Here is a 7923-nt window from a genome sequence, read left to right as displayed (position 1 = left end):
AAAGTAGTTATTTAAAAATGTGATTATATCATGGTAGTTTTTAATGATATTGTCATTTTATCTTATTTAAGGTCACTTTCAAAGCACCTAGGTTCAGGTAGGAAATCACAAATTAGGTTAATAACAGGCACAATTTGGAGGCGGTAACGTTTCCTAAAGTTAAAAGTCAGACACTAACTCATGACAGCATTTCAGAGATACATTAGGTAATTCGGTTATTAATTTGCTGCAACCTTCCTCTTTATTGATGTCATAATTTCTTACTGGGAGAGTAAGAATTACTAATGTCTGACGACATTACGGGCTGTATTTACATCAATATTGCTGTGTCCTGCGCATTAACAAACCAGGTTTCTTGGGTTCAAGAACACAAAGGCTGTGCCAGAAGGTTATGTATCGCTCGAGTCTAAACTCCTGCAGTGGCTATGTGGAATTATTGCATCAAGGAATTCTAAGGTCAGGGAAAAAGAGCGACAATGTGAAATTGTATATCTCCAGCCTATATCAGCAGCAGCAGCAGCAGGGAGGGTGAGCTCACTGAGTGCGCATCGATGCACCCTCTGGGGGGCTGATACCAAATGAAGCAGCCCGGTCAGACAGACACCTGCGATATAGAGACATAACAGAGGTTTGTTCGACACGAGAGGGGATATCGTTCAGCACTACAAACACACACTCCTGCTCGGCTCGTCTCAAGGTGCCCATGGACTGATCTCCGGAGCTGTGCGTTTTACGCACATCTTTTGCCGGAATATCCAGTCTGACTAACAGTAGGTTGGTTAATCGCTGTCATTTACGAGAAATGCAGCAATTTTAGTTTAAGGGAGGCAATTATGTGGTACCTAGTCCATTATGAGTTATCGATGTCCCATGTGAACCTGAGTTAAAACAGAAAATAGCCTCTGCTCTGACGCAATCATTTCCATTGTTAAAACTGAATTTCCATCCTCATATCTTCCTTTTGGAACTTCATACTTAAGTGCAATATCCAGGTCTGTGCAGTAGCCTACAATATTTCTCTTTTATTAGTGGGTTCATGATTGATTATTTATATATGATTTGCATCCATAATTGTGTAATAAGGCTACAATAATATGTTATATATATCACATGTTGCTGCTGTGGAGCATACTTAAAATGTTGTTCTTTGTATGTTAAAATGCTTGTTTTCTTGCGCGCGTGTGTCAGTTTATGGGGAGAAAGATTTCGGTGTGTGTGGGGGGGGGGGGGGGGGGGGGGGGGGGGCGTGCCACCAGAAACTGGAGATATATTAAATCATCGGGCCAGTATAGAGCGCACAAAAACTGATGGAGTAAGCTGAAGTGTGAGGGATTGCTTCTCACTTTGTCCGCGAGTAAATCTCCACTTTATCAGGCGCTGTCAGGCAGGCGCTTTCTCACAAGATTGAAACAGCCAAGCGGTGCAGCTCCTTGCGTGTAGTTCGCGGATAAACGGATTTTCCCTCACTATAGGACTGAATTGACTTGCGATTACTAGGGAGGGAGGGACAGACAGACAGATAGAAAAACCGAGAGGTTCATATTGTGCGCAAAGTGCGACGACATTCCCATCTCTGCTGCGTGTTGCTGAAATGAAAAAGAGGTGATGGAAAGGTAGGCTGACTATTATTCACTCACAGTAAATTGGAATAAATGAATGTTGTGTGATAATATTATGAAAATGCATGATCAAAGAATAGCCTACTTCTAAGCTCTTCTGCACAGTTATAAATTAACCCAATTTTCCTGCAGGGCACAGAAACCCTGAAGCCAAAGGAGTTCAATCATTATCAGACGCTATTATAGTGTTAGTAAATCTTTGAAGGATGCCCGAGATACCACACATCAGATATTTCATGGTTTTGTTTTGCACTTGAGACCATGGGAAGACTTTTTGGAATCAGTTTGCAGGGGAACCCAATATTGCATCCCTAAATATATTTATGCACCACTTATTGAGACCGTTGGAACCAAACTTGTCTCCATTGTGCTGTGGTGTGAGACAGGTCTGGTGCCAACAGGACTCGGCTTTCACCTATGGAGGTCCTCACAGGGAGGCAGACACCTCCAAAAGTGTCCTGTCAGCACCTGCAGGGAAAAGCCGATGGAGCCATCACTTCTGAGACGCAACACAAACTCCAATAGTGCTGAGAAAGCTTGGGAGAAAAGGCACAATGCCCTGTAATGCTGTGTGTGTGTGTGTGTGTGTGTGTGTGTGTGTGTGTGTGTGTGTGTGTGTGTGTGTGTGTGTGTGTGTGTGTGTGTGTGTGTGTGTGTGTGTGTGTGTGTGTGTGTGTGACAACAAGAGGGTCCACTTCAATCAGTGTTCTCCTGCATACTGATGTGAATGCAGATATACATTTGTCTGCGGCTATTATCTGAAGTCACTTTCTGGCTTCATACATCTGCAGCTACTTTAAGAGTTTAATAGTCTATACTCCGTAATGAGTGTAATTATCCATTTGAATGAATAATGGATGGCCATACGATCAGTGACTCCGTTGTTATGCTGTGTCCTGATAATGGGCTGCAATTGATGCATTCTTTCAAATTCTTAGCGCAGATTGTGCTATTAAAATCAGTGCAGAGTTTAATGCTCCTCTACGTGTTTGTTTGTATTGCAGACATGCTTCTTAGCTATGGAAGCAATTGTCCTATTAATGCATAATTTAGAGCGTTGGCACTTTTTAAACCCCCCTGCTTCTGATGCATTCATCCCAGCCATTCCTCAGATTAAGTGTGAATGAATGGTCTGATGCAGGAACATAGAGAGAGAGAGAGAGAGAGAGAAATCCAAGGTCACAGCATCACTTACTCATAGGACTTGTATCTGTGTGCAGGCCGGAAGTTGTCTCGCTTCGTTGGGAGTGAACACACATCACTAACATTAACTTGATGACTTCACATTCTGCTTAATTCCCAATAGTTCTGTAAGATAAATAGGATTTAATATTCAGCATTTGACAAGTGATTACCACTCCACGGCTGAGTCACTCTACTGTTACTGGAAACTACGCATGTACAGGCCCAGAGACTTCATTATTCTCTTGGGCTATTTTCAGCGGAACCTTTCTGCGGTTACTGTACTTCCTGATAGAAGAGCATGTGAAAACTCAAAAGGAGGTGATCTGGTTCAACCTTGTTGTATAGCTTATTCTCCTTTTCTGTACTTCAGAGAATAATTCCTTAAATATGTCATTGTAAAGCAATGAAAGGATGTGTGTCTCTCAAAAAGGCAGTGTGTACATTCCTATGTGATGGCCCGGAAAGCAGAGCTGTGAGGACAGACTGCTTTTCTACACCATGCATAATCATGTTAAAGAGAACAAAGATGTTGGTTCTACAAACAGTGTTTTTTTGGACCAGGATGATCCAAGCCTCCAGAACCCCAGAGAACAGTGGCTCTTTCACAAGGGAAGGGACCCAGTGGAGGGACCAGCTAGGTCTTTGTAAAAGGTTGTGTATCCATGGAGAATAGCAAGGAGAGGAATAGTAAAGCCGTCTTCCTTTTTCATAATAAAATGATAGAGGATTAGTGTTCAAAGACCTGAAAAGCATTCAAAAGCTTTACAGATTTACGATTTCATGGTAAGACGTTAGTAAGCCTCTTTGCACATTAGTTTTGTAAAGGTATGATGGGAGAGCCTAACCTCTGTGTTCGACAGATAGCAAACCTCAGGTTAAGCTAAATGTTTGGCCCGTTGATGTGATTTATACAATGATTGTCATTTAAAGTCCTCGTTAAAATTTGCCGGTTGGATGTCAGGCTTTAAAACGAAGTGTAATGTTGAAAACTATGGTGTTAAAGTTATGGTGGCAGTTTGTTTAGGCGCTCCCTGCGGCCTTGCTTCAATTGAGAATGAACGAGCACAGAGCTTCACATCCAGTGGCTGCCAGAAAACTATTTTCTTTTCCCTCTTTAATCCCAGACAGCAAACTGATTAAAGCAGAGCCTATCTGAAAGGCCAAGCAACCTCACATTTACTGACACATTTCATGTAAAAGGATATTCATGCAAATTCATTTATGCAAAGTTTTATAGTCATCACTTTTCAATCATGGATAGACCCGGTGATGTGTTTCGCCTTATGTGATAATGAACTGTCTTTTAATGAATGTTTATACAAGGATATCAATAAACATAAAGTTGAGGCATTATGTTAATGTGTGATTTTCTTCTGTTTCCTCATACAATTTCCTTGTAGGTCTTTCCCTAAACCCTTTTTTCTACTTCTGTTCCAGCAAACTGAAATCTTCCTCCATATCACAAACTGATTAGAGAAGCCGCACCGTTGTAGCTGCTGGCACAATATACCATTGGTGAGTCGTCCATTGTGTGAGTTTCTGAAAAGCGAAGGAACATTTTTTACGATTCGACTGTAAGGGACACGGGCGGCACATATCCCTTACAGTCTCTGTGATCATTGTCCTGATTATAGTGAATTATTGGGCCCTAATACTCAGCGGCAGTACTTCAATTACAAGTTCAGTTAATTGCAAACTGTGTCTGCTGCAATATTCGTCTGGCAAAGTCATTTCAGTCCTGTCTGAAACTCATTGTTGCCACGGTAATGAAAGGCAATTCACGTAAACGATTGAATGTACAATCTGGGTGGCCTCATTCTCACCACAGCCAAGATGCCTTGAGCAGTTGCAGTAGTAAGCCATCCATTATTAGTATATGTTTTTTTTCTAATGTCCTATATGGAGGGAGAGGTACACTGCAACTTCCATTACAAAAGAATGCCTCGTACTGCCTCATGCACTTGATGTAGGAGATCAGCTTTTCCTGAGAGCAAACTTCAAAAGCATCATTCCCAAGTGTTAGGCAGCCTTTATCTCTCCTCTCTGATAAAATATCTGTGCAGTTCTATCAGACATTGTTACCTAGACTTCACTCGGACTCAATCTCAGAATATTCTCTTTTTCTAAGGTTTGAGTTAAGAATAGCAGAAAGGGTTATGTGAATTGAATTTGCTGGTGGCTCTCCTCTATTTTCTTTTTTGCTTGCTTTCGTCCTTGCAACTCCTTTCATCTGTCCTCTGAGTTCATATCCCTGCAGTTTCAAATCTAGGTTGAACTCATTTTCATACAAGGAACTAGGCGAGAGAAAGATTTTCATGTAATTGCCTACTGCATTACAAAAGTCTGATTTAAAGTGAGGCTGATGTAAGAATCTCTAAAGGGATTGAGGGATTGGATCAAATCCTAGCGGGGAACATACCACTGTGAAACATTTGGGTTGAATGTCACAGAAAAAAGGGTGTTTGATTATGCTTTGTTATTTTGCCTGTTGATGTTCCATCTGCAGATATCATGCCAGTGAAACCATGGCATTTTCAGACCTTTGTTTGAGGTACAAGCAGCTTTGAGTTCACTTGGCTATGACCTTTTAATGCCAGTTACACGGCAGACTCCCCAAGAGATACGAGAAGAAAGGGAGAGAGAATAACGTGGGGCTGGTTTGGAAATTGATTGCATGCCTTCTCCCTCTTTGATGACAAACTGCTTCGCTATGAGACCAATACAGTAGATAGCATAAACATCATTTTGCTTGCACACATTTCAGATTTTTAAGCCAAAATCACCAAGCAGATCTGATTTATTTTCAATATACAATGCACAACCACGATAATGATTACATTTAATCCCAATGACACACTCCCAATCGGCCACAGGGCTTTAACATATGGACATTTTCAGAGGGATCTTTTTCTCCAGTGGCACTAAAAGTCATTAACCATTGAGTCAAGCAATTTGGGCGTAAGCCTTTTTCTCCGGTTGTAGAACAAGGTGCTTAAGAGACGAAGCTTGGAAGGCCAACCCCCTCTTCGGTGAGAAAGGCTACTCTCATTGGCCAGGTGATGAATGTGGTGTTTTTGGAGGTGCATCGTCCCTTTGGCGCTCTCCATTAGTATCGTTCTCGTTCATTTCCCCCTCCGCTCCAGTCTCATTCTCTGTTCCCTCAAATCCTGTCACTTTTTCCCTCTCATATTCTCACGTCGCCTCCCTCTGTCTCTCACACAATAATCTACTGTAGTTGACTATCTCCCTCTCTGCCCCCTCCCTCTCCCCCTCATTTCCTTCCTCTCCCTTCTCTGTTTCCTTCCTCTTCACAGTGGATAAGCTGTCGCCGCCCTGAGCTGAAGGCGACCTGTCGGCTGGGCCAGGGGCTGCAACACAGGACATGGGTCCCGCTTGTCCTCCCCGCTCGTGTCTTGTGTTGCAGCCAGTGGTCTCGCCTCTCTGCCTCTCTTCACACCGCTGATGGACTGAGCTCCCACAACAGATCCCGACTGCAGACCCTGCTCCTCACTCTACAGCGCTTGTTCCCATATCACTGGGAAGTGTAATTTTCCAAATCAACATATTTTGTCTTACAGTTAGAAAATAAAGCACTTCAAAGCAAAATGTTACTCTTGTGTTCTCATTTGTAATGCCATCAGTGGGATTCAAAGATGCTTTGTTTTCGACTTTAATTAGGTTTGCTTAGTTCTTCTAGTTGAAATTCAATACTTGTCTCAGGTCATGTCTTATCTTAGATATAGATGCAGACCAACGAGAATAACTTCACTGTGACATTCACAGTGTGGCATTCAAGGAAAATTAGCACCGTCGAGGATTGTTATTCTTTCCAAACCATAAACACAAGGCAAGCAATATAGCTTTCTAATGAGCCTTGACTCGCAGCAAATGAAGCAAGACTTCTGACTTTCCCAGGGAGAAAACTTCATCGTGATGCAATGGCTCGTGACAAGGTCAGCAGTGATGTACCTCTGGGTGAGGCAGGCAGGTGCTACAGAGGCACCAGGGCTGTCTGATCCCTTTTTATATGTTTCCTCTTCTTCGCCCCGGGTTACAAACGGACAGCATTGAGAAAGAGGTCGGAGCGTGAAAGAAAGAGAGATAGCCTTTGACTTTGTTCTCATTTCAATAAAAACAGGAAAGAGGAGGACAGTGAAGGGAGCAGGGGAGATGATAGATTTACTCGCTCCAGCAACTCAGACTTGGCCAGAAACACAAAAAAAGGGATGTTTGTGATGAGTAGAATTGGTTTGTGTACATCAAGTGTAGTTTTGTTTGTGTGGGTGTCTGTGTGTGTGTGTATCTTTGTAATAATGGACCTTGTGTGAGTGTGTTCTTTAGATTGGAGAAAATGAAGCCATTTTCCAGCAGGGGTGCCACTTGATTGGAATGTAAATGCAGGCGCGGGTTCTTGCTGTTTTCAATCTCCCCCCACCAAGACTCTTTACCAGAAGGATTGAAAGGAGGGTGTGTGCTGAATGCTGCGTGAGCTGGTATTGGCTGACTGTGTTTACCCCGTGTTGGTGCAGATGTCTCAGAAGCAATATTATGTGCTTATAGCCCAGGGTGCAGGCAACTATTTTTTTTCTGACAAACCTCCCGGAGTGATCATTTCCTGATTTTAAAGGTAGGCTTAAAGTGATGTTATGATGAGTGTTCATCTTTTTATGACCTCAGCAAAATCACTTCAGGGTAACTTTCTTTTAGATTAGAGTTTCCTCTTGGTACAATTTATATTTTGCCTGCAAAATTTATTAGGGTGCTTTTTTGGTTTAAGACTTAAAGTAATGATTTGACATTATTTCAAATACTTGTGCTTTCTTTCCTTACATCACAAGATTGATAACACCCTCATGTCTGTAAACTGATAATGAAGCTCAAGTCTGAAGCTGGTTAGCTTAGCATAAAGAATGCAGGCAAATAGCTAGCCTTACTCTATCAGTGGTATTCCTACCAAGCTAACTAATGAAAATGGAAAAGAAAAAGTTAAATAAAACAGTGTGTAAAAACAAACACTTGTTTTCAATAGATGTGCTGGACTATTTATTGGCAAGAAGCAATGACTTAATATATTCTTCACTGGACTACGACAGTTTAACACGGTGGGCTCCAAAACTAA

The 7923-nt window shown here is 42.0% G+C and overlaps 1 long non-coding RNA gene across 1 annotated transcript; it reads left to right on the top strand.

The window, feature by feature from the left end:
• The first annotated feature begins 1260 nt into the window (after positions 1-1260).
• Positions 1261-6360, top strand: LOC307021533. Its single transcript, XR_013803171.1, has 3 exons — positions 1261-1613; positions 4242-4319; positions 6119-6360. It is a non-coding gene; the product is annotated as an uncharacterized lncRNA (long non-coding RNA).
• The last annotated feature ends 1563 nt before the right edge of the window (positions 6361-7923 follow it).

This window comes from Notothenia rossii, assembly GCF_949606895.1.
Source record: "Notothenia rossii genome assembly, chromosome: 10".
Lineage (NCBI taxonomy): Eukaryota > Metazoa > Chordata > Actinopteri > Perciformes > Nototheniidae > Notothenia > Notothenia rossii.
Note: the sequence above shows the minus strand (reverse complement) of the source record. Positions and strands in the feature narration are given on the sequence as shown.